Source organism: Calonectris borealis, chromosome 1 (genome assembly GCF_964195595.1).
Source record: "Calonectris borealis chromosome 1, bCalBor7.hap1.2, whole genome shotgun sequence".
Classification (NCBI taxonomy): domain Eukaryota; kingdom Metazoa; phylum Chordata; class Aves; order Procellariiformes; family Procellariidae; genus Calonectris; species Calonectris borealis.
Genome location: NC_134312.1, coordinates 142,017,846 through 142,045,394, shown reverse-complemented (window position 1 = coordinate 142,045,394; position 27,549 = coordinate 142,017,846).

Below are 27,549 nucleotides of genomic sequence, written 5' to 3'. Positions count from 1 at the left end.
CAAGATTTCAACAATATGCAGTTAATAGGGAGGGTAAAGAGTAGTCATAAATCCTAAAATATTGATTATCTTCATCATTCAATAAACCTTTGCAGCACATGAAATGAAAGAATCAAAGATTTCTGTGGAAGAAAAACATAGTTAAAGAGTATTTTGCAATGCATACTGAACTAGTCAGGTGACTTTGATACTGGTATTTCCTAACTCTCATGATCTTACCTTTACAATACAATATTCTAATGCCACTGTTATAGCTGAAGTATTATTAATGCTATGTAAATAGGCAAAGCAAGACCACTTATGTACAGCCACTATATGAGAGTATTAATAGTAGTATTTAATTTTATTATAGGATTGCAAGGAACATCAGCTAAGCCCAAGTTTCTACCATCTGGAAAAAATCTAATTAAGAAGTTTCTGCTCCAGGTATGTAATCTAAACAAGCACGACAGGCAAATGAAAGTCAAAAAATATTCTTTCCAAGACACACTGAAAACCTGCCTAAAGCCATTTAAAGAAACTGGATAAACACCATTACTTGGGAAATAATCTTCTGCCATGAGGCTGTCCAATAGAAACCTCAACTCTGTCAGGACATCAGCCTATTTAAAAACTGAATACCAGTAATTCTTATGCTATCTTCTAGGTATTGTTAGAATGTCTAAAAATTTTTTCTTGCATTGAATATATTTTTGATGTCAGCTTACTTTAATGATATATATGTGTGTTTAATGTTTCATATATATTACACTTACAAAAAGTGGCCAAATACATAGAAATCTGCATGTATGTAAGGAAAGATACAAAGTCACTTGACAGTACTCTAGTCCTCAGTTTTGAAATATCGGATTGCTGTTTGGACTTACAGAAGTGAACTGAGAGCATAAGAGTTATGCTAGCTTTCATAGCAAATAGATTACTATCTGTGTTAAAACAGGTAAAATGGATTTCAGAACCAGAAACTGTACCTCTGCAGGTGAATAGCTAGACAGATGCCGAGAAAGGGGTTCTTTAAGTGACATCAGTAACAGTATCTAAGCATTGCTTTGTGTTTGGGTTAAATTCTAAAAATTGTATGTGGTTTACTATGGAAATTCATGTCTCTTCAGCAGAGAAATAAAAATATGTTATACATATATATATATACATTTACACATATATGTTATTTAAAAATGCAAATGTGAATGTTTTTTGAAGAAGTCACTCATCCATCTCCATTTAGAGATGAACTGATAATATGCAGAAAATGTATCCATTGTTATTTGACATAAGAAATATATGAGAAAGATTCAGCATACTGAATTAGATACCATTAAGAACACACTCTTTTACAGATTCAGTAAATCCACTTTTGAAATATGTGAAAAAAATTAACAACTCTGAGTATTTCTTTTGTCAGTTGAATGTATTACTTATAGTACAGTATACTTCAAATAAATTTGTATTTTAATAACACAGACTAGTACCAGTTTAGATCATAATGTATTCATATTTCTGCTTAGTGCTAAATGCTAAGCGCTAATTTAGTGCTATAGTGCTAAGACACGCAATGATAATTTTGTGTCTCTGTTGCTGTTCTGCAACTTGCATGGAATCAGTAGCATTGGTTAATGTACAAGGGAAGCAGAGGCTAAGGTCCAGTCAGTCTTTAATTCTTCTTGCTTCTCTGCAGAGGTGATGTGTAGGTGTCCAGGTGCTGATAGCAGGGGGGCTGCAAGGTGGTCTTTGTGTTAAGAGGCCAGGGGCTGCCCCATGCTGGACACAGCTGGTTTCAACCAGCTCCAACAGGCCTACCACAGGGCACAGCTAAGCTTGTCAGCCATAGGTGGGGCACCTCTGGGAAAACATAGTTAAGAAGAGGCAAAAGATGCTGCACAGGCGGTGAGGAGAGAAGTGTAAGAAACAACCCTGCAGACACCAGGGTCAGAGGACGAGTGGGATGAGGTACTCCAGATGCTGGAGCAGAGGTTCCACTGTAGCTGGTGGAGAGACCATGGTGAAGTTGGTGTTTCCCTGCAGCCCTTGGAGAGGACCATGCCAGAGAAGTTATCCACCCTGTAGCCCTTGGAGAGGACCATGCCAGAGCAGTTATCCACACTGCAGCCCATGAAGGACCTCACTCTGGAGCAGTTGGGTATTTCCTGAAGGAACTATGGTCCGTGGAGAGCCCATGATGTTGTAGGGGAAAAGTGTGAAGAGGAAGGAGTGGCAGAGAGGAGCTATTATGGACTGACTGTAACCGCCCCCATTCCCCATCCCTCCCTGTGCTGCTTGGGGTGGGGGAGAGGTAGAGGACTTGGGAATGAAGGAGTGGAGTAAAGTCTGGGAGTGTGTGGGGAATGTATTTTTTTAATTGGTCTTTTTTTCTTACTATCCAAATATATTTTAATTAGCAATAAATTAAATTGATTTTCCTCAAGATGATTCTGTTTTACCTGTGATGGTAATTGGCATGTGATCTCACTGTCTTTACTTTGACTGATGAGCTTCTCCTGTTTGAGGAGGGGGAGTGAGAGAGCAGCTGTGTAGGCATCTGGCAGTTAGCCAAGGTCAACCCACCGCAGATGAGGAGATGGTCATGTGCTTGGATGCCAAATCCATTTTGCCTATTCAAAGGTTGTAAAGGGACTTCTTTCTGTTCCTTTCAGCACAGTCATATTGTTGGGTTGACGGTTAGACTCGATGATCTTAGAGGTCTTTTCCAACCTTAACGATTCTTTGATTCTGTGTATAATGAGTGTTTCACCTGTAAGCTTTTCATGACAAAAAAACATCACCTGTTTTGTATTTACACAGTGCTTTACAAAATGGAGCCCTTGCCTTGACTGATTTTTAGCACAGCTTCAGTTATCATAAATAATATTTTATCTGATAATCTAAATACAGTTCTACCATTTCATCTCGTCAGCTGCAAATGAAATATATATATTTTTTTTTTCCTTCAGATACATGGATGTGTGCCAGTATGTTATTGAATTCAAATGGAGGTAAGTAAAGGCAATGTTACTGTTAGGGGTCTTTTTTATGGAGTTCTTGATCAAGTTCCAGGTTAGGTCAATGGGAGTTTTGTTACAGATTTGAAAGTTGTGATAAGAACAGGTAAAATATATTAGCCTGCATTTAACACAATAATACATGTCTACCATTCTTTTTTAATCAATCACAGCTGGAATGCTAAAATGACCTTACACAGCATCTGTTTTAAATGCAATTTATGATTGACAGCTTAGTTCACCATATGCAGAATTGAACATCTATATGCTGCTATATTTTTCGCACATAAAGGTGTAATAACTTATTGATTTGCACTTAATGGGGAATATTTTGTTCATTGTTATTGCTTTTTAAAAAACAATCTCGTAAAATTATTGACTTTTGATACTTCAGCTGACAATGGAAACTTTTGTAGCAGATGGGGTGCAGCACCCACAATGTTGTGAGAACCACTGGAGAAAGTAATCTGTTTCCAGCTGAAGAAGATAATTTTCTGAGAATATAACTTATCTACATGTTTCTGATGTTTTACTTTGAAATTCTTTATTGATCTAAATGCAAATTGGACAAAAACTTGAGGAAACTTTCAAAAGAGAACATTTGTAAGTGTATATATATATATACACACACATATATATACAAATAATTCTAATCTCCTTCTACATAGTTTGTAAAATTTTTAATTTTACAATGTGCTTTCTGTTATACACCCACATATATTTTTCTGAAGAGAAATATATGCAAATTACTTTGGATTTAAGAATATCCAATACTATTTGTCAGTATTGTCATGATTTAACTTGGCAGGCAGCCAAATACCATGCAGCCGCTCGCTCACCTCCCCCCGCCCCCCCGGTGGGGTGGGGAGAGAATCGGAAGGGTGAGAGTGAGAAAAACTCATGGGCTGAGATAAAGACAGTTTAATAGAACAGAAAAGGGAAAATAATAATAATAATGATAGAATATACAAAATGAGTGATGCACAGTGCAATTGCTCACCACCCGCGCTGACCGATAACCAAGTAGCGATCGGTACTTCCTGGATCATGCCTACCATTCATATACTGAGCATGATGTCACATGGCATGGAATACCCCGTTGGCCAGCGAGGCTGGCTGTCCTGATTATGTTCCTTCCCATCCTGTGTATCTAGCTCAGTCAGTAGGCATGGGAGCTGTCCTTGGACTAGGAGGGTACTTAGCAACAACTGAGAACATCAGTGTGTTATCAACATTCTCCTCATACTAAATCCAAAACACAGCACTAGGAAGAAACTTAACCCTATCCCAGCCGAAACCAGGACAAGTATATAATTAATATAATGAGCTCTAAATGACACAACTGTAGCATTTATCCCACTCACTGCTACCTACAAATTTTGCAATATACTTAGAGATTCTTTCTCTAAATGCCATTCTGTGCATATTACGTTATTACATTCATGTGGAATTATAGATGCAAAGGTGCCATCATCATGCTTTTAAATCTGAAAAAAAGTAATTTCTACATGAGTATCTACTCTGAAGGGGGCCTCCTGCATCCAAAGAAAAAGTATAATAGAAAGTATTGAAAAACATATTAGAAAGTAATCATTAAAAGCAATAATAATTGTTATTCATTAGAAGAAATAAGCTTGCCAATTTATAATGGAGTCATATTACATTTGTTACATGAAACAGTGACTGATTGCTTAAGGCTTCATTTGAAAATGTCTGATAGCCAATAGGTTAAAATAATAATAATATCTTAAAAGAAACACAAATTTATTCACACAATTCCAGACTTCAAAAACAGAGAGAGGAAACAAACAAAAACTGTCTGAAATGAAACTGTATTTTAATCTATCTTTTTTATCCTTACATTTTTCACTATTGATTATCAAAATTATTGTTGAACAAATGTCTTTATAGAATCACAAAATAATGTAGGTTGAAGGGGATCTCTGGAGGTCATCTTACTCAGCCTGCTACTCAGAGTCAGCTTCAATGTTCATTGTCACAGAACAGCTGAGGCTGGAAGGGACCTCTGGAGATCATCTAGTCCAACCTCCTCTTCTTCGGGCAGGCTTAACTAGAGCAGTTGCCCAGGACTATGCCCAGTTGAGTTTTTAATATCTTCAAGGACAGAGACTCCACAATCTCTCTGGGCAACCTTTTAGATTGTTCAATCACCCTCGTGTATGGGGGTGAGCCATGCTTAAGTTCAGGTGGAATTTCAATTTGTGCCTATTGCCTCTTGTCTTGTCATGGGCACCACTTAGAAAAGCCTAGCTCACTCTTCTTTACTACACTCCATCAGTTATTTATATGCAAGGATAAAATCCCCCTGAGCCACCTTCTCTTGAGTTTGAACAGTCCCAGCTCTATCAGCTTCTCCTTGTATGAGATATGCTCCAAACCCTTTATCATCTTTGTGGCCCTTTGCTGGACTCATTCCAATATGTTCATGCTTCTCTTGTATTGGGGAGCCCAGCACCAGATCCAGCAAGCTAAATGTGGCCTCAGAAGAGCTGAGTAGAGGAGAAAGATCATCTCCTTTCCCTGCTAGTAACATTCTTACTAATGCTGGGGGACTTCCTTGCCATAAGGACACGTTGTTGGCTTATATTCAACTTGTTGTTCACCCAGGACTCCCAAGTCCTTCTCTGAAAAGCTGCTTTCCAGCCTATTGGCCCCTACCATGCACTGGTGCATGGGGTTGTTCCTTTCCAGGTGCCAGGTTTGGGATTTCCCTTTGTTGAACTTTGTGAGTTTCTTCCCTTCTCTTCATCTGCCCAGCCTGTCAAGACCACTCTGAATGGCAGTACAACCATCTGGTGTATCAGTCACTCCTCTCAGTTTTGTGTCGTCTACTTGGGCCCATCATCCAGATCACTAAAGATAAGTTTAAACAATATTGGACACAATATAAACACTGTGGAGTATAATTCTAGTGACTGTCCTCCAGATGGATGTTGTGCTGCTGGTCACAAACTTACGACCCTGGCTGTTCAGCCAGTTTTCAGCCCCTCTCACTGTCCACTTATCTAACCCATGTCAGCTTTTCAAGATAAACAGTGTCTACTGCTCTCCCCTCATCCACCAAGCTAGTCACCTCATGATAGAAAGATGTTAGGTTGGTTAAGCTAAACTTCCCTATCATAAATCTATGTTGACTATTCCTGATCAGTTTTTTGTCCTTCTTGTGCCTGGAAATGGTTTCCAGGTTTAATTGCTGCAGCACCTTCCCAGGGACAGAGATAAAGCTGGCTTACCTGTAGTTCCTAGATCCTTCCTCTTGAAGATTGGAGTGATGACTGCTTTCTTCCCATTTTCAGGAACCTCTCTGAACTGTCATGACCTTTCAAAGGTAATTGAGAGTGACCTCACAATGAAATTGACCAGCATCTTCAGCACTCGTGGGTGAGTCCTGTCAGGTCTCCTGGACTTGTTTATGTTCAGTTTGTTCAAATGTTCCCTAACCTGATCTTTTCCTACAAAATGTAAGTCTTCCTTGCTCTAGACTTTCTCCCTGATCTCCAGAGCCTTTTTGAAGGCTGGTCTTACCAAGAAAGACTGAGGCAAAGAAGGTCTCAGTACTGAGTACTTGGACCTTTTCTGTGTCCTCTGTCACAAGAGCCCTGCTGCATTCAGCAGTAGGCCCATGTTTTCCCAATTTTTTTTGGCAGCTGATGTACCTCTTGATGCCTTTCTTGTTGCCCTTCACATCCCTTGCCAGATTCAAGTCCAGGTGGGCTTTGGCTTTCCTAACTCCCTTACTGCACAATCAGACAGTGTTTGTATGTTCCTCTCAGGTCACCTGACCCTACTTCCACCTCCTGTATACTCCTCTTCATGTCTGAATTTAGTCAGAAACTCCTGTTTATACATGTAGGCCTCCTGCCACCTTGGCTTGACTTCCTGCTCTTCAAGGTGGACTGTTCTTGAGACTGGAGGAGGTGATCCTTGACTATCATTCAGCTGTCTTGGACCCTATTCTCTCCATGGTTGTACCCCACAGGATTCTTCCAAGTAGATTCCTGAAGAGACCAAAATCTTCTCTCTTGGAGTCCAGGGCTGGATCCTGCTATTAGCCCTGCTCTCTCCTCGCACGATCCTGAACTCTACTAGGAACTATGTTTTATTTTAGTGTAGAGGTATATTTGATAAAATTTCAGTGACGAAATATATAGACATCTTAAGACATATTTTCTATAATGTGACTGTAGGAAGAGTATTTAATACAGATCTTTAATGATGACTAAATGTTTCGCAATATTCTTCCATAGATATTTAAAAGCAAACTGTTGCCTCCAGTTTTCAGTTACTGTATTTAAATACATTATGCAACTCCACTTGACCTATCAACTGTAGTATTACTTTATATTTTCAAAGAACCTTTCATTTTATAGCTTTTCAGCAACAGCAGGGTAAACAGAGAGTCTGCTTCACTGCATTGTTCAGTTCCAACATTATCATCTGTCTGCCTTTGAATTAGAAATGTGGTAGCCATTTTGCAGTAGTAATGCTACGGAAAAAAGGTTAAGTGAGAGGTTGTAAAGGAGAGTAGATTTTAGCCGTGTGTTTGGTCTTGATTTTGGCACTTAGGCTTGATAGGCATAATCCTAAAATTCCTATCAGTTTTTGAAAATTCTGAAATACTCAAAGTGCTCTGAGAACAGAGGAAGAGATTTGTGTCTCCTTAAGACTTAATTTTTTCCTATTTAAAGAGCTTTGGTTAAGCATTGTTCTATTGGGAGCACTTAATCTATTGTAAAAATGTTATAAAGTTATAGTCCATTTCACTGGAATATCACTGTTTCAAAAGAAAGTTAAGATTTCCTTTTCATGTAAAATATGTTAAAGAAGATTGTGTCTGTTATTAAAAAAAACAAACCAACATATTTTTATGAGTTTTATACCACTGTTACACAAGGCTTCCCCCACAATGTTATCACCTAGAACAGCAAGGATTTTCCAGGAGTACAAAAAAGAGCTTTTTGTTCTTTTGTTTTTACTGTAGCTGGAACTGTCAAGTTTTGGTCTATGGCTGCAGTTTCTGGGGCTAATATGCAATAACAGAAATATGTGATAAATATTAAGAAAAATAATGTATGGTTAATTAAATGTTATCTGATATTTTTTGCCAACATATAAAATACACAGCTTTGGATCAGTACAAGGGTACACAGAACTTCTTCAATCATACTTGGATGCTATTCTTTCCAGATATTTTAGCTCTAATATAAAGAAGCATGTGTTCCAAATACTTTAATTAGAAAGTGTTTTGAAAAGTTAAAAGAATCTAAAGTTTTTGATACATCTGTGTAACATCCCATTGTTCTTCATATTGTATACTTCATCACGAAAAGAAAAAGCCATGAAAATACATGAGAGATTATTCTTAGGAGGGAAGTTCTTGGAGGGAAACTGCAATACTAATTCAGGCAAAGAGAAAAAACAAGTAGTGAGAAAGGAAAGGCACTACGTTTCAGCTACATCAACAGCAATACAAACTGTACTGGCCTCTATGTGGATTTCATACATGAGTTAATTCTGTGGACTGTTTGTTCATTCAACAAATACTGAAGAGAAGCAGATAATATACACATATTGTTAACAAATATTCAAGAAAACTTCATGAGATGGTGATGTTTTTAGATACATACTTATTTATTTCAGAATAGATTGAATATATATATATGACAGAACAGCTGTATAAAGGGACCAGGCAGAACTTTTGCATATTACATTACCAACCAAAACATCTTCTTAATTTCTTTTTATTGTCACACAAAATGGACTCCACATTTGAAACTGTTTTATGCTGTGAAAAATGGATCATTAATAGTAATTACTTTGAAGCATCTTTAGTCATATTGACTTGTATAGACTGTTCATACCCTTTAAGTTAAGAGCATGCTAAAATTGAGTACCTTGCTGAATCACACTGGAAAGCCCTTAGTAAAAAAAAAAAATCAATGGTAATTTGAGACTCTGAACAAGTATGAAAAAAAAAAAAGCTCTAAAATTTTATTAGTTTCCTGTCGTTTCCTATAGATATTGATACATTAATCCTGATAATATAAACAAAGCATTGAAAGATTTACATCGAGTTTCTTTCACTACTTTTATCGCACCTTGTAATACCATTTTATTGGACACTCTTAACACATGAATATATTGTTTTGCTATCTCAGGCTCCAATGCATTCTTTGTAGACTTGCAGTTAAATCCTTTCAAAACTGTAATCTAAAGTTAAAAGGATAAAGTGAAAAAGTTTGGGACCTTTTTACTGATATTGCTAAGAAATTGTTTGGAGTAACTAAAATGATACCATGGAAATTTATTTTACATTAAAATGGTAAAACCAAAACCAATACTAAAATCATATTAAATTTTATTCAGTAATTTGTATTTCTGAATTAATAACTAACTAATCTTAAAGCTCTAATTCAACTTTTGCAGCTGTGTGTAATTTTCTTGAAATCAATAGGAGTTTAAACTGCATAGTGACTTCAACAAGAAATCTGTTTTTCAGAACATGCTTAGAGTCCTCCCTAGCAGTCTATCTAGATAAAGAAAATATTTTTTCCCCCTCATTTTAAAATTTGGTGTAAAGAGTTTTGTGTCATCATGCCTCTCAAAGATTTCTTTTTTCCTCTTTCTGCTTTTCTTCCTCAACATCTCTCTTCCTCTGTCCCTCCTCACTGATCTTCTCTTTTCTAGTCTACTTAGTTTTAACCTGCCAAATACCTTTTAAAAAAAACTTCATTCAGGTGGCTGAGAACAATGGTGTTTATCAGTGGGTATTTTCACTGTGTTCATTAATATGTGGATCATCTCCTGAAAAAGTCGCATAGCTTTTCAGTTTTTTATTTTTTTTCGAAACAACACAGTAATTTCTGCACAATAAATTTTTCAGGTTAGGAAAGATGAATAATTTAAGAGCTTCAGAGCTTGTCTTAACACAGGTCTAGAAGTTATATGCTGAAGGGTTAATATTCAGCCTATTCTCTTCTGTAAAGACAATTTATTTTTCTGTGGTGAACACAGATTTATTAAACAGTTAAGTGACCATAGCTAAAAAACACCCCTGTCTAAATTGTTATATGCTGAGCAGATACAGATTGAACTGATTGAGTAAGAACCTTCAGAGTTGCACTTCCAATAAATTGATAGTTATTCCTTTCAAAATCCTTTCAAAAATGACCCTTCATTTAGAAAGCTTAGGATATTGTTTGTGTCCTACATCATCTCTTTTTAAGTCAATGAACTCTTGAATAATAAGACAGTTATATATAGGCAGTTATATAGAGACAGTTATAATAAGGCAATTATGAAAAAGTAACATCATCTTATTTTATCTCTATTCTTCTTATTTTGTTTAGTGCAATTTTATATTTTATGGTTCACTGTTTAAACACTGCTGTCTCTTGGCCAAAAATCTTGTATGTAAAATCAGCAAACTGTTTTTAAAACAGACTTTAGCTATGACTCTTTCTGAACAAGCGATTGAAACCTTTTTTATACTGAATTGTTCTCTTCAGGTGGTATGTATTTTGGGGAAAGCAGGATCTATTTTATCATTGAGATGGTTTTTCAAGTGGGAAAGGGTTTATCCTGTACTTTGGGCAATATAATAGTTTGCTTTTTATAATAAAATGTAAAAGTCTGAGATTTAATGGACACACCTAGCAGAGGAAGGAAAAAATGGACTCAATGTCTCAAAAGTTGGGTTACTAAAAATCAAAACAGTTCTTTTGTAACTTACCTTTTTTATAGGTTCTAAAATCACACTGATTAAAGATGCAGAAAAGCACTTTTTCTGCAGCTACAATATGTTCTTACCGATATGTACATAAATCTCCAGGATTCCCTTAAGCAAGGTAAATTCCTCAAACTGCCTGGACAATATTTTACGTATAAAAAAAAAAAAAAAACAACAAAACACCTGATCGCAGACATTTAGTCTTAAACAGGCAAAGTTCAGTAAATCAAATCCATGAATTGACTAACACTTCTTGACCTGAAATCTCTCAGATTATTGGAAAACTGAAGTTACTAACTGAAGTTAGTGAAACACTAACTTCATATAATGCATCACTCTGTGCTGAGCATTGGGTGCCTAGTTGAACTGTGTAATTTCTGTCAATTAGTGTAAAGTGTTATCCTTTAAAAAGTACAACACAAACTGTGACAAAGATGATGAGTCCATCAACATTCCCAACAGCTAAGAACTGAACGCTACACCATCTGCTTGCTGAAATAAGATGGCATGTTAAAATGTTCTGCTGGAATACAAATTAAATGCCAATTCTGATTGATACTCCTAGGAGGTTTTTTTTTTTTTATTATTTTAATACGGTTTTGTTCTGTTACTACAGATCACCTTTGTACTAGAAAAAGACACCTTTGTAATAGAAAAAGATCCTTTGAAAGCATCACCTTTTACCATAAGAGCAGAATAGACAGACATTAATTGAGCCTTTTAACATATTTGATTTCCCTTTCCTTTCAGACAATCAAAAATAAAAATGTGGTATATAAATGCAAGTCAAAGTAAAATTAGCTGGCACAGATAACTGTTTTAAAAGTAACAAAAAGAAAGAATTAAGACTCCTAGAAGAAAGTCAATTAACTTCTGTTGCAAATTATGAAATGCTTTTGGGTTTGATTAGTTTTCTGAGAAAAGAAATAGCTAACAGCAGATAAAGTGAGAGCATGTTACTGTCAGAACTGCCTTTTCTGCATATATGCATTATACATTACATGTTATATTGAAAAATTATGTTGAAAGAATGTCAGAGTTCAAAAGTTAGGGATTTCAGAATTAAGGATGACAGCATTCTCGATCTGCCTGCCTGTGCAAATACAATTTGATACAGTCTTTGCATACACAATCAGATAATATTTTTGCCCACAACTCCTGTCTCTTTCAGTGAATATTAATTTTGTTACAGCCATTGCAGAGCTTCCTTTTCTATTGCTATACACACTTAGCCTGTTACCATTTCACAGTCATGGGACAAAATAGCTGATGCTTTTCATCTTCCAAATACTGTTGACATCCCAAATCTCTAGTAACCTAGCATGGCCTTTTCTGTGGCCAGTTTATGAATTGCCATCAGAAATTGATCTTTATAGCTGGTACCACCATTTTTCAAAACAGCCTTTGCAGCAATGTTTTGCCTTTAGAAAACTGAATTCATGCTATAGGACTTAATTTCTCCAAAGATGATACTCCATTTTTTCTGTAGATATCTTGTTCCCAAAACAGATATCATGTTTATTAATGGACAAATTCATATGATAAATAGTAAATTTAAATTAAACATTAAAATAAGGTTTGCAATCTTTTGTAATAAGTTTACAAAAGTGAAATAAATTTGAACATTTCTTATACATGGGATATGTAAAACTAAACTCTGACTTCTAGGAGATTTTTCTCAAACAATGGGAAAAAAAATCAAATACTCTGTCGGAGGAAAGCTTTTCATAAGGTATTGAAAAACCATATAGCTATTGACCACATTCTCAAACAAATGCCTCATTCTCCAAATGTGTAACATAGAATACAGGGCACAACTGTGTACATCACTTTCTGAGATTACCTCACTTTCCTTTCAGTGCAGATGAGCTATGACAGGACTGGAGAAATCCTTATATTCTTTATATTCCTAGAATTCACATAGGTTAATCATTATATATGCATAGATAATAGCTTATAGATAAAATTATAGATAATGTGTAAAGACCTGTTAACTTCTTAATATAAAGATATGATGGTTGGACTCGATATTTGACGGTTGGACTCGATGATCTTAGAGGTCTTTTCCAACCTTAATGATTCTATGATTCTATGATTCTATATATTTATATTTTATTATATATATTTTATATATGTATATTTATATTTTTACCGTATATGAAACATTAATATTTATATTTACACATTTTTTATTTTTTTTTACATATATATATGTTCATATATACATATATATACACATATGTAAATATGGATACCTTAGCCCTGGTAACGAGACTGCACTATCCACTATTAATTTCAGGATTTTATTATCTGTTATAGTCATTCCTTTACTTAGCAAATCAGTTTGGGAGCCTATAGGTAACAACTACATTTCTAAATAGTCATGATTTTCTAAAAGCCCCTATTTTATTCACTAAGTTACACTGGGATCATGCCATCAAAAATAGTCACTTAAAAAAAAAGCTAAATAAATAAATAAATATAAAAATAGCTTATTAAATTAAACTTTCTCTAGTTTGGGCAAAATTCCACTAGCCCAGAAGAAGATTTCTATGCCTCTACCAAATGTCAGATTCCTGTTTGTCCTGGTTTCGGCTGGGATAGAATCAATTTTCTTCCTAGTAGCTGGTATAGTGCTGTGTTTTGGATTTAGTGCGAGAATAATGTTGATAACACACTCATGTTTTAGTTGTTGTTAAGTAGTGTTTACACTAGTCAAGGATTTTTCAGCTTCCCATGCTCTGCCAGGTGCCCAAGAAGCTGGGAGGGAGCATAGCCAGGACAGCTAACCCAACTGGCCAACGGGGTATTCCGTACCATATGACGTCATGCTCAGCATATAAATCTGGGGGAAGAAGAAGAAAGGGGAGAACGTTCAGAGTGATGGCGTTTGTCTTCCCAAGTAACCATTACGCATGATGGAGCCTTGCTTCCCTAGAGATGGCTGAACACCTGTCTGCCGATGGCAAGTAGTGAGTGAATTCCTTGTTTTGCTTTGTATGTGTGCGCGGCTTTTGCTTTACCTATTAAACTGTCTTTATCTCAGATCATGAGTTTTCTCACTTCCGATTCTCTCTCCCATCCCATTGTGGGGGGAGTAAGCGAGCAGCTGTGTGGTGCTTAGTTGCTGGCTGTGGTTAAACCACAACACTGTTGCAAAATATTTGCTTAGTGAAGGTATTATAAGATTTTTTTTTTTTTTTTCAAACATGGACAAATTATAAGTTTTCCCTTCAACTTCTCTCAGAAATGACTAACTGTAAATAATTTTGAGATGCAAATATCAAAATTCCAAAAATTAGCACAGGAAGCCAGATTTCAGCAGCAGCCAAAAGCAGGTCCTTATTAGACTGAAATGCGGACACTTTTGGGTGCATCAATATTGCTACAACAACAAAAAAAAATAACAACTATACTACTACTGCTGCTGCTGCTGCTACTTGCAGTAATATAGGAGTATTTTTAAAGGAAAAAAAACTTCCTAAGAAGTCACAAGAAGGTGGAAAATTTCCTGGATCCAGCTTTCTCTGTCTCTGTGAATCATCTATTACTGCAACATAAATATAGGTCTGTATGTTTTTTGGCCAAAAAGTGAGAAATAGAGGCTATGAAATTGAAATTACAAAAATTACTATTATGTCTTTAATGGCATGCATTCCATACTCTATACTAAAAAAAAAAAAATTATAGTAGTTGTAAAACCTATTTAATTAACATTTATTGTCTTATAAAATAGTATGATTTTCTATAAAATAAACCAGGGAATTTAAAAGGCCATTGATCTTATGAAGTACCTTGAATATGCAGACATATGTAGGCACAATGTATGAGATACAATGACTTTCTCTTGTGAAGACGCATACAACGTAAAGTGATTGAAACATGAGGAAAGTTTTTTTTTTCCTTATTCTTTTCACTCCGGCCTACTCTCAATGAAATGTGAATCTCAAATTATAAGTGACCAATAAAAATGAGCAACCAACCAAACAAAAAAATATACTTGTATCTTATTACCAAGAATCTTTCTTGGAAAGAAAACCAAGAAAAAACCTTTCATCTATTTAGTTTGGAAATAATGTACAGCAGAATTTTAAAAATTGTTTAGAAAATATCCATGCTTGCAGCTGGTCTCTTCTTTCTTTCTACATCCACCACACATGCATGTTTTTGAATATCCTGTGTACAATGTATATACAATGAAATCTGAGAGCTATATCTGGAGACCCTAGGGAATATATTTTAGTACAACTGCTCCCAAGCCTTGACAGCTTGTGTGGAAGAGAAAGTTATGGCATTATAGTTTCTCTGGTTATCTTGTTTTCTTAGGCATAATGCTATCACCTGAACACATCAAAGGCTGACTGTGGCTCCTTGTTACAGCTCTGAAGTTCCAGTGGGAACAGTCTCACATAAGATTTCGTCTAAAATTCAGAGATCTTTCTTCAATGCCTAAAATGAGAGGTAGATTAAATTTATGTACAGACATCCAAAAAAGCATATCACAGTGGTGATCATCTGCTACAGAAAATTTCTGGCAAAATCTTGATTTAGAAGACTTAATTTTGAAATTTTGAATTGAGTGTTTCATAGAAAAGGATTAATTTAATGGTGTAGGAAGTATATACCTTTAACATACTATTTTTAATTAGATTAATATTTTAAAATGACTGCATGTTATTAAGCTGACAATATATGACCTTTATTAAAATGTTTCAGGACAGTAAATAACAAATTCAATAAAAAATTACATATAATAACTTTAATGTACATATCAAATTGTAACAGACTTTTTTGGTTATGCTTATCAATAAGGGTGTTCTCCCACAGTTTAACATAGCTTACCAAAGATATAATAAACATATTCCTGTTGTTTCAAAAATTTGAACTGCACCATTTAATCTAAGGAAAGTTATTCTGAATTTTACTATGCTGTTCTGTTCTTCAAAGAAATAAAGAGATTAAGTACAACTTTAAAGCTGCATATTCAGTCCGCAAAATTCAGTACATTTTCTCTGAAAAAAGGTTCTTCCTTAGTCATTATTATAACAGCACTTTTCACTGAAATTAATGGCTTTCTAATATTTGTGTAAAAAGATTTCTAATCTAGGATATCTTCTCTCTCCTGTTTTTTTTGAAAAATATAGACATTTAACTACTACATTTCAAATACTCTATTGAATATTTGCTGATAATTATAAAAGCTACCTTCCACCCAAATCAATTAAAAATAGGACTTTAGTGGTTTTTTTTTAAATTAGAATATAATATCTCTATTTGCAATATTTTTTCATTCAGTCACCTTTCAGAAGACAACTGCAGTCAGCAAGTGATTTGACAGTTGTACCTTATTGCATACTATGCATCTATTTGCATAGAGGTATGGTAGATATTAGCACTACTATTGTTCATTGCATTATAATTTCACTGGTATCTGAAAATACAGTAGTAAATAATGCTGTCAAAATAATCAAATAATACTGTCAAAATAATTTCTATTTTGAAATCATGTAGATAAATTGAGAAATTTTTCTATAGAGTACCTCATTTGAAAGAATACAGTGACCCAGGTTCAAATACAAGCCCTAATAGTCTCAAATAAGTTCATTATCATTCGTCTCACAAAATGACTTAATAATTACTCTTAGCAAGCTGTCTTTTAAATTATAATTTCAATATAAGGATAAAATTCAGGTTTGTCCTATAGTTACAACTTTGGTCTACCTGGTGATCAGGGCTGTGCCTTTGTGCATAGCCAGCACACTTGGCGATGATTTTCCTGGGTGGCTGAGGAACTGCACAGCAACTCTCTGTGCAGATAATGTAATGCGCTGACTTGCGACAAGACGATTGATGGAAGTCCTAACCATCTTTACAACAAAGTGTTTCACTCACTGTTACAGAATCTCCAGGTGGGAATTTCAGTCAGTTCTAGAGATCATAAATTAAAATATCGGGGGGGGAGGGAGAGGGGGAAGAGAGATTTTATTTAAATATTTTCAAAGTGACATTTTAAAATGATATTTATCTGAAATATATTTACATTTCTAAACTGCTGGTTGTGGAAAATTTCTAAGTAGTACTGTGGGAACTCCTTATTTGTCTCCCTGAGGACTGTTACCAAAGAAGAGCTTATGTATTTTGGGTAGACTTGAGAAAAACCAAAATCTTTTTTTAAAAACTTGTTAGTTCTTTTTATGGCAGTAGACGAAATTCATTGACAAGGTGCAACCAGGTAGAAAATTTGGTTTCCACATTTATAAATTGCTCAGGGTAAAACCATTCTTGACTTTGGGTAGGTTTCCTTTAAACTAAAGATCTCTCTCCTTTACTTACACATCATATCACTCTTTGAAGAAAAGCTCATAGACTTGAAAGTCACGTTTAGAAAAAACTAAACTTCATATTTATGTAAACATCAAAACATTTGTATAAGTTTAAAAACAGGGTTATACTTTTGGATGTCATTTTTAAGCCCATTTGCTGAGTTTATAAGGATTATGTGATCTTTCTATGTTTTTGTATGGGATATATGTGCATATGTCTAAGTATATGTTTCCTTATATTGGCCATAATTCACATGAGAGAAAACTTAGTTTTGTTGGCCATTAGACTAATTTTTTTACACAAAGATAACATAAATTGGTTGTTTGCAATTCTGACTTTTAATATCACAAACAACCTCTTCTGGCAGTCTGCCTTACAAATTAAGTGGTAATTCTTACCTATGGAAAGCCAAGACACTAGAATAGAATAGAATAGAACAGAATAGAATAGAATAGAATATTTCAGTTGGAAGGGACCTACGATGATCATCTAGTCCAACTGCCTGACCACTTCAGGGCTGAACAAAATTAAAGCATGTTATTAAGGGCATTGTCCAAATGTCTTGTAAATGCTAACAGGCTTGGGACATTGACCACCTCTCTAGGAAGCCTGTTCCAGTGTTTGACCACCCTCTTGGAAAAAAATGCTTCCTAATTCAAGTCTGAACGTCCGCTGGCACAGCTTTGAACCATTCCCACATGTCCTACCACTGGATCCCAGGGAGAAGAGCTCAGCACCTCCCTCTCCATGTTCCCTTCTCAGGAAGCTGTAGAGAGCAATGAGGTTGCTCCTCAGCCTCCTTTTCTCCAAACTAGTCAAGCCCAAAGTCCTCAGCTGCTCCTTATAGGACATGCCTTCCATCTCTTTCACCAGCTTTGTTGCCCTCCTCTGGACACATTCAAGGACCTTCACATCCTTCTTAAATTGTGGAGCCCAGAACTGCACACAGTACTCAAGGTGAAGCCACACCAGCACTGAATACAGTGGGATAATCACCTCTTTTGACCGGCTGGTTATGCTGTGTTTGATGCACCCCAGAATGCAGTTTGCCTTCTTGGCTGCCAGGGCACACTGCTAACTCAGATTGAATCTGCTGTTGACCAGCACCCCCTGATCCCTTTCTGCAGGGCTGCTCTCCAGCCACTCCTCTCCCACTTTATACTTCTGCCTGGCATGACTCCATCCTAGGTGCAGTTTCCGTCATTTGGACTTGTTAAATTTCATGCCATTGATGATTGCCCAATGCTCCAATCTATCTAGATCCCTCTGCCAGGCATCTTGTCCCTTGAGAGAGTCGACAGCACCTCCCAGTTGGGTATCATCAGCAAACTTGCTAATTATGCATTCAGATCCTGCATCCAGATCATTGATAGAAATATTGAACAGAACTGGCCCTAGAACTGAGCCCTGAGAAACACTCCTGGTGACCAATCACCAGTCAGATGTAACCCCATTGACTACAACCCTTTAAGCTCTGCCCTTCAGCAGTTCTTCACCCAAAGTCACCTAATCTGCAGAATTAGGAAGATTTAAAATATAAGTTGTATTTTAAGTCAAAGAATTAACAGATCAGTTTTTACTGTAAAAAGTGAGAATACAGCCTTTGTATTAATCTAAATTGTAGATTATATTTCTGTATGACCATTACAAGAATTGTAATATTTGAATTTTTAAATTATTGTCTTTATACATAAATATATGGGAAGAGGGTAGAGGCAGACATAAAGATTGAGCCAAAGGTAGAGAGACACAGGCAGATAAATGAGTTCCACAAAATAATTGCAAAGTTTTTAGGGGAAAAAAACTATTTTTTTAAAACACTTGCTTTTTCTCTTCGTTGTTCTTCTGTGTTACTTAAGAAGTACAGATAGGGAATCTTTCCTGTTATTCCCTTTATTCGTTATTTCTCCCATCATGATCTTAATCTTTCTTCCATAAATAAAACATACCTTCTTATAAGCTCCTATCTTTGCCAATTTCTATAGAGCTCTTCTAGACCTACGAAAAATATTGCAGGAAAACCCACGTCATAAGTCTGAATACTGTTTTTAAATATTTGGTATATTGGAAAATTTGTTCCTTTTCCTCCCTGAAAAAAATTTGAAAACAGTTTTCTACCAGCTCTCAACAGGTTGGTACAAAAAACTAGGGCAGTCAAAAAGGATTTCCAAGAGAAATGGCATTAATTATAAATGTTAAGAGGCAAAAAGATATCATTTTGTAAATAAATAACAGATGAAAAAATAGTAAATCTTAACTTTTTTAAAAAAAATACATAGATAAAAATGACATTAAAGAAGTAAAAATGTCAGGCAGATGGTAAAATGCATTTACAATGTAAGGAGAGAAATGGACAAAAGATAAAGCATCAAAGCTCAGCAGAAGTTGACAGCTGAGCCACTGCCTCTACATAGGCAATGAGATGAATGAGGTAGGATAGCAGGGCTATACTCTAAATTTGAACCTGAGGTTATCTGGAAGAAAGTCAGAACAAAGAAGTCAAGAATCACTGCACTCTGCATCCTGGAGGGAAACCTTATCCTTAGCACTCGGTGCTTTGCTTAGAGAAATCCCATGGGCCGCTGGGGAGTGGAGGAGAGAAGCAAGCACACAGTGGGGTTGAGATGGAGAGGTTGAGGAAAGAGAAGGAAAGATTAGGTCTTTAGACTCATCCAATATTTGAACTGAAAAGAGAAGGAAGCAAGGGAGGAAGGAAGGAAAGAAGGGAGGGGGGATGGGTGGGTGGGTGGGTATGCAGCTCTAATCATACATTAGTGCTGTCTTTCAGGCAGGGGTTTGCAGGATCCTGTCTGGAAACCCTCAGTTTGAAAGACTGTCCCCTTCCTGCACCCCCCACCCCACCCCAAAGACTTGCTAGTTAGTTCTGCAGTTGCTGATTAACAGGGTACTTCTTATGTTGTATAGATGAGGCCTTGAAAAGCAGCTTGCTTTTCTGAATGTGCTACACCTTGTAAATCACAGAATCACAGAATGGCTGAGGTGGGATGGGACCTGTAGAGCTCGCCTAGTCCAACCCCCCTGCTAAGAGCAGGATCAGGTAGAGCAGGTTGCCATATCCAGTTGAGTTTTGAATATCTCCAAGGATGAAGAGTCCACAACCTCTCTGGGCAGCCTGTTCCAGTGTATTTCTTATGTGCAGATGGAATTTCCTGTATTTCAGTTTCTGCTCATTTCTTCTCACCACTGAACACAACTGAGCAAAGTCTGTCTCCATCTTCTTATTCCATTGGGTATTTATACACCTGGATAAGATGCCTGTGAGCCTTCTTTCTGTAGGCTGAACAATCCCAACCTCTTTCCTTATGAGAAGAGCTTGTCTTTTAATCATATTTGTGGCAGTCCAGACAAGAAATACACTGTATCTATATCGTATGTGCTGCACAGCTGATCTGTGCATGTACTGTTCATACACAGCCTGAAGTGACTTCCAAGTGTTTGATAAAGGATGGAATAAGAGGGGAAAAATTTTTCTATTTGTATAGGAGCAATCGAGATCTTCATAGTGGCTTCTGCTTTTTTTAAACTACTTCTCTAATATCTCCAGGAGAAGATGAAGAATAGGCTGCAACCATAGCCTACATCACAGGCTATCACACTAAAAAGAGTCCAGCCCATTTTTTTTTTTTTTTTTGCATTCTGATAGAACAATATGTTTTCAATTGACTGAAAGAAACCTGACTTTGCTTCTGCAAACATGACATAAAATATTTTCACTTCAAGGAAAACACAGAAGTAGGTTTTTTTCCATGTGTACACAGTGCTATTCCTTTTTATTTTTAGATACATGTGAAAGAGTATATTAAGTGCTGAAATTTTTAAAGCTAGCATACTGTATTACCTAAGATGCAGAAATGACTGGAATAAGATTAACCTTCAGCTGCAGTACTGAAAATGAGGCTGATTATTTGTTTTCCTGAATACCTTTAGCTTACAGTACCATTCTATCATTTGTCATTATTAAAGCACTATATTACATCATATATTATGAAATATATAATTAAAGCAAAACACAATTATAGTAAAATGTAAATAAAAAGATTCTGTTACTATTTTCCACAAAATGCACTAAGTTATGAAAGACTGAAGCAACGAAAAATTAGACAAAAAATAGAGCTCCATTACAGGAAGCTTGTGCCTTTAACCATTAAAAAGTTAGCACATGCACAACATTTTCAATGGAAAGAAAAGCTTTCGTACCTAAGTTTTCTGTCTGGCGAGTCTGATACAGTGTATTAAGGAAATTCTAACTTACAGCAACCAGTTTTGGCATCAGGATTATAACTACTTTCAAAGATGCAAACAGTAGCTAAATATTTTACTCTGTTTGTGTGGCTTTCCTGGATGCTCTTCTGGTTGAAAATGTAGACCGTGTGGGAGAGCAGTAATCAAGACATCCGGTTATTCTCTGCAGTTTGGAAAAATCTCACCATGAAGCCTCGTAAAGCAATTACACTTATGCAATTGCTATGTTGTTTCATGCTGCATAAAGGAGGCCAAACTGTGGCTCTTGAGCCGCATCCAGCTCACAAGATTTTTAATTGCATCCTTTTGGCTGGTATGGGGACTTCGGGGCCATCCAAATCTCCTTCTGTGGGAGGAAGGGAAGCAACAGTGGCTAATACCATTTAATGCTCCAGGATCTGCAGATGCAACCTGTCCAAGCAGCTCAGTACCATACAACATGAGAGCATTCATGTTCTTCCAGGGCTACTGTTAGAGTGAACCTAGAAATCTCTCTCAGACCTCTTCACACCCTCAGCTTTCCAAGTTATGTGATGTATTTTTGTGCGTCTCAGATACATTAAGTTTTCTTGTATGTGATTCACAGGGTAAAAGCAGTTAATGTGTTCACTCACTTTTGGAAAGGCTGATGTGAACTGATGAAAAAAAAACACTTCACAGCTATGTCAATATATACTATTTTCTCAGTCAATTTCCAGAAACCAGCCCTTTCTCAGTCTGGTTTATGGCAGTATTGTGCAGAGAAGTAAAGACAGCAAAATCTACGTTAATTTAAGAAACTGACTGCATTAGAAAATTGTATTTTTAGGAAAAAATAAGAACATTTATTTAGAATAAGAACAACACGGACACCACCGTGTGCAATTTTGGGACCTAGGCTGGACCAAGTTAAGCTTGTGTCTTGAGTTGTATTTACTAATCATTAAACCCCACTAAGGAAATCTACAAAGAAAACAAGCTACAAAATCATATATCTATAAAGATATGTATGTAAAAATATGATTTTATAGCTTGCTTTACATATATATATGTAAATCTACTAAAATCTTCTTTTATACAAAAGAAAAAATATACATTTTCTAATCTGGGCATGCCATAAAATCCTAAAAATTTCTTATTTCATGATAAGAAATATTTACTTTTGAAAGAACAGAGTTGTATCATCAATGATTTGTCTCCTTCCATGTGGGCGTTTATGTTCAGATTGAGGGGCTGACTAAGCAAAAATGGATGCAGGCATACTGCAGACTTGTACAAGAAAAAGGCAACACATAGGCATGCCAGCTGCTGGTTATGGATTAATGTAAATCAAAGTTGTTAAGAAGCCAAGACAGATAAAACTGCTAATAGCACTGCCCAGAAGTACAGCTGTGCAAAAAATCTCACAGTGCTGGGGAAAATCACAAAAATAAACTCAAAAGATAAACAAGTAACCCAAACAAACTAGATTTCTTAGATCTATTAAAAGTATGCACCATCTTCCAAATATTTGTAATAAACCTGGAAAAAATGTAGGCTATGGTAATGAATCTATAACTAAATGTAGAAGTAAAGAAATACCAAATACAAATTAAGCAATTTTAGACATTCAGGACAAAATTATGCAAAGTAAGACTGGATTAGTCTCTTATATTTTAAGAGAATTATGATTAATAATGGTAAGGAAGAATGTATTTTTTCAGGGTTTTATTTTTTAGAGACCCAGGTGATCTTTTTCATTCAATGATTAGCAACAAAATCCGAAATTGTTTTCAGTCATCCAGTGACCTTTTTTCACCCTTAACTTTGTCAGCAAATAGTCCCACAGTTCAACTATGTGTGGAATAAAGTTATAGACAGTTTATTAGTACAGTTTTGCCTTTTAAAATGTTACTAGAGAAGTGCACACACATACAGGTTCAAAGTGATCCATCTAGTAGCACACTCATTTGAGATGCCCTCGCAAATCCTTCCCAGCCTTCTTCAGCCACTCCTGAAAAGCACAAGTCTCTTATACACCCCATGGCTTACCTATCAACACCTGTCCTAAGTCACCTCAAGTGACACTGGTTGCCTGTGCTTTGCAAATTATATAGAGTCCCAGCTGTGGGAGACATCCATCGATACAGGTATCTAAATTTAAGCTTCTACAGTCAAGTGTTTACATTTACAAGTAAATGCTAGTTAAATAAACCAAATTCTCATTATTGCCACTGGAATCTAGGACAGGATTTCTCTCTCTACATTCTTGCCCACAATACTGTTTAATACACCTTAACCATACATCCACATGAAGCTAACAGGATCTTGGAGAGGTGTGTACCCTTCTGCATCACCCTTTGGGACTTTCCAGAGGGGCAGCATATGATAGAGTGTTTCACATGGCACAGAACTTCCCTGTTGCAACAACTAAACACGTCAGTCTCATTTTTAACTATGTTTCTTCTGCTTTCCTGATTTTTGCATTTGAACATAAATTTTGAATTTGAACTGAAAATAAATCCTCATCATCTGCCTTAATTCCACTATGGTTAAGCTCCACCAAACAGTAAAGAATGAAAGAAGAAAAAAAAAAAAGGAGGAGGAATCCTTGGCTCCTAACAGTCCTGAAAGAGAAAAGCTTGGAAAAAATAAAGCAGCCTTTCATTCAATATGTTTTGATAATATTTCTCATCAGTCACTCTTATATTTCTCTTGCTTGTATTACTTTCCTTGATTCAGAGACAGGTCCTTCCTTGGGGAGTGTTGAGGTCATTCTTACCACAGGTTTCTTTAGTAATATTGTTCTTTGACGTTCTGTCGTACCAGTGACATGCAGGCATGCAGCACCAATGGGGGTTTAAGAGAGCATAAGTTATATATATATAGAGAGAGATTATTCGTTTTCTAGATAATACTAACAAGATCAGACTATATTGCTGCTATATGCTGGAAAGCAGAGAAATGGCCAGCCTGAATGCCCCTCTGTGAGTTTGGGGTTATGCAGGGATGCATAAACACAAAAGAAAGCTGTAACAAGTTTAAGCTTCATTAAAAAAAGAATCTATGGAAATATTTTGTATGTTACATGCCATCACTGGTCAAGTGTTGGAACAATCACATATTGTTGTTATTATCGTGTTAAATTTACCTTCATGCCATTGAAACCCTGTTATGGCATGTTTTGGACCATAAGAAGTAGGGAGGGACTTTGTACCATGAAACTACCGAAATCTGCTATGAAACTGTTACACAGATCAAGGCAGAAGGAGAACAGGATATAGTGCAGACAACTGACCTGCTCCTATGGTGTGGTAAATAAACACACTTTTCTATTTAAGGTTTGCAAAATACACTCTCCTCTCAGACGCTAATGGTTCAGTAAATATTTGAAGGGGAACTTAAGATTTTTTTTTCCTTGTTATCGTAGAATCATAGAATTAGTTAGGTTGGAAAAGACCCTTAAGATCTTCGAGTCCAACCGTTGTACCTGTTTTAGATCAAACTTGCCACAACTTTAGATTAGCCACTTGACAGAGTTAGTTTGTTTTTACCACTTGCTGAAATGTCTGGATATGCTAGCAATTTGTGTAAAGTGAATAATTTAATGTATTTACTAGGTATGCCTTTGAAAAGACCTATTCCTTTCTATCTTTTCTGAATAGGTCTCAACATTTCTGTAGCACAGGAGACAAGGGTAAAGGAGAAAACAGTCAAGCGCGTTGCTTGGATAGCAGATGGCAGTAGTTTAAAATTCACAGAAAAAGGAATATGTTAATGATAATAATACCAGATGAATTTAACTTCCACCAGCAGTGAGATATTTATTATAATCTGGTATTTGAAAACTCTGTAGCAGTATACATATTTTGACCAGGTCCTCTTTATATCCCGCTGGGATTGGGGCCGCTCTTTCTGAAATAAATCTGCATATGCCCCAGAGTATGCTTTGCAGCAACAACAATAGGAGGCAAGTGTTTCTACATGAAGGAAATCATTAACAATTTATTGACCTTTCTCAAGAGAAAATTTTTTCTTGGGCCTAGAAAAAGGTAATTGCTCAAGTTTCTTTCAAAGACTGCAGTCTATGTCTGATACTTATTTGGCCCCTTATTCTTGCACCAGGAAAAGCTGACAAAGTATAAACTTCAAAACTAATTATGGACACCAGGAAATTATCTGATCAAAAAGCAAAGTTCTGTTTCTAAAGAGATATTTTGATACGGGATGTGAAATATCTTCTTTTTCTTAATCATGCCACATATAAAAATCTAATTTAATTTCTCTGTTAAGGTAATAGTAAAAAAGAGACTATCCTGGTTACTGAACCATGGTGTATTCATGGTAATCTCAGCTTCCTAATCTGAACTACATGTTTTGCTACTTAAATTACTGTTTATATTTCATATGACTAATTTGCCATTTTAATGCCAGACTTGGGAGGGAAGTACGGGTGAGAGGGAAGGACCATTAAGTAAGGGAGAATTTCCCCACTTGTTAAAACCTGTCTATCACATCAAATATTAATGAACATTAACATCACTTGTCATTTATAAAGCAGTGGATGGGGAATGGTAATAGAACCACAACTTACCAAAATTATTTATAAAACATTTATGACTTCAAGTCATGGCAAGAATGTTTTCTATACCTCTGTAATTTGGGATTTTACCAACTGGACGTTTTTCAGCAGAAGAAATTATATGCCATACACAAAAGAAAAAAAAAAAAAGCATGGTTAGTATTGTGTGTTTGAAACATTTGAACCTATAGTATGTCTTTAAGGATCTGTTCTTACAATGGTACAGTAAAAATGAAAGACATTTATGTATAAAAGAATTTTAAGTCAGAAGTTAATAGAAGTCCATTAATTTTATGCATGTAAGTTTGATTAATTTTCATTAAAATATTAATTTTATTTATTTTGTTCATATCTCTTCTATATTTACAAAGTAGCATTTTATAGCCTCTACTTCAAAGAAAACATCAGTGAATTTCTTAAGTCAAGATTTTTCTTTGGTTGATCACACAACCATTATGAAATTTATTGAAAATAATACTTCTACTAACAGTAACTTTCATAAAAGAATTTTTAGGAAAAGTCTTATCAAAAGTCTTACATAATAATAAAATCTCAATTTTCCTGAAAGTGAAACTCACATTCTATCTGTTGATTTAAACTCTTTCTGAAAGTGTTTAAATAGTTCAAGGTTGGGTTTTTTCCCTCCCTTTATTCCCTGAGCAGTAGCAGCTAGAACATGCAATGTGTGAATTCCATGCTTACAAAACTCACAAAAAATATTGCTTTGTAGCCTTACTTAAGAATATAAGAGAACTTTTGCCTTGAAATCTGCATGTTGTTACCTCCTTGCAATATAATCACCCTGATGTCTAAGAACAATCTTAAATGTATGAAGTTTGACATTGATTTACATTTGCGTTCCCTCCCCATCTTTTCTGTGGAGGAAAATGGAAGATACTTCCCCTAACAATTTCAAAACATCTGCACATTATTTTGACCTCACACCTTTCATTCACAGAAAGCAAACAAAAGCTGTTTTGTTATGATGATGATGGTTGCTGAAAAAATAAGTTTTATTATATTACCTTATACCAGTGTTTTTCAGTAGAAAAATTTATAAAATTTTTGCAGTCACAGTACACTATACTCATGTCTCTGTTTTTGCACTAGCAACATTTCTTATACATCTTTGAATATCTCTAACAGTGCCAACTCATCTGCAGTAGTTTCCATGTAGACAGCAAAAGTTGGCTAAGACATTGAGATTCACTCCTCTTGTTCCTATGTGAGAACTTAAACATTCTGAAGATTTACTAAACATGTTCATTTGGGACTGAGGCTACCAGATGTCTTGATTTAATAGAACACACTTCCTAAAAACTGAACTTTCCTAGTGTGTTGATTGAAAATTTAAATTCTTGCTTTTTATAGCTGCTAATGATCCCTCTTCAGCTTGCCAATTTGGAGATTTTGCCCTTTCTGTCCTTTATGTGGCATAGAATAAATATTTGACATGAAGGACTTTTGGCACCACTAGCTTCTGACAGCTAGAAGGAGAAATGATCTAGAAAAAGATTGAGAATACATATGTTTTCAGGACACTGGCTTAAAAAAGTCCTAGTTCCTTTTAAAAAATCAGAGGAAAACAGTATCTTACTTTTTTTCTTGTTTTCTTTTTTTTTTAATTTAACAGAAGAGTATATATTCACTGTCAAATTGCTGCAGTTAAATATGAACTC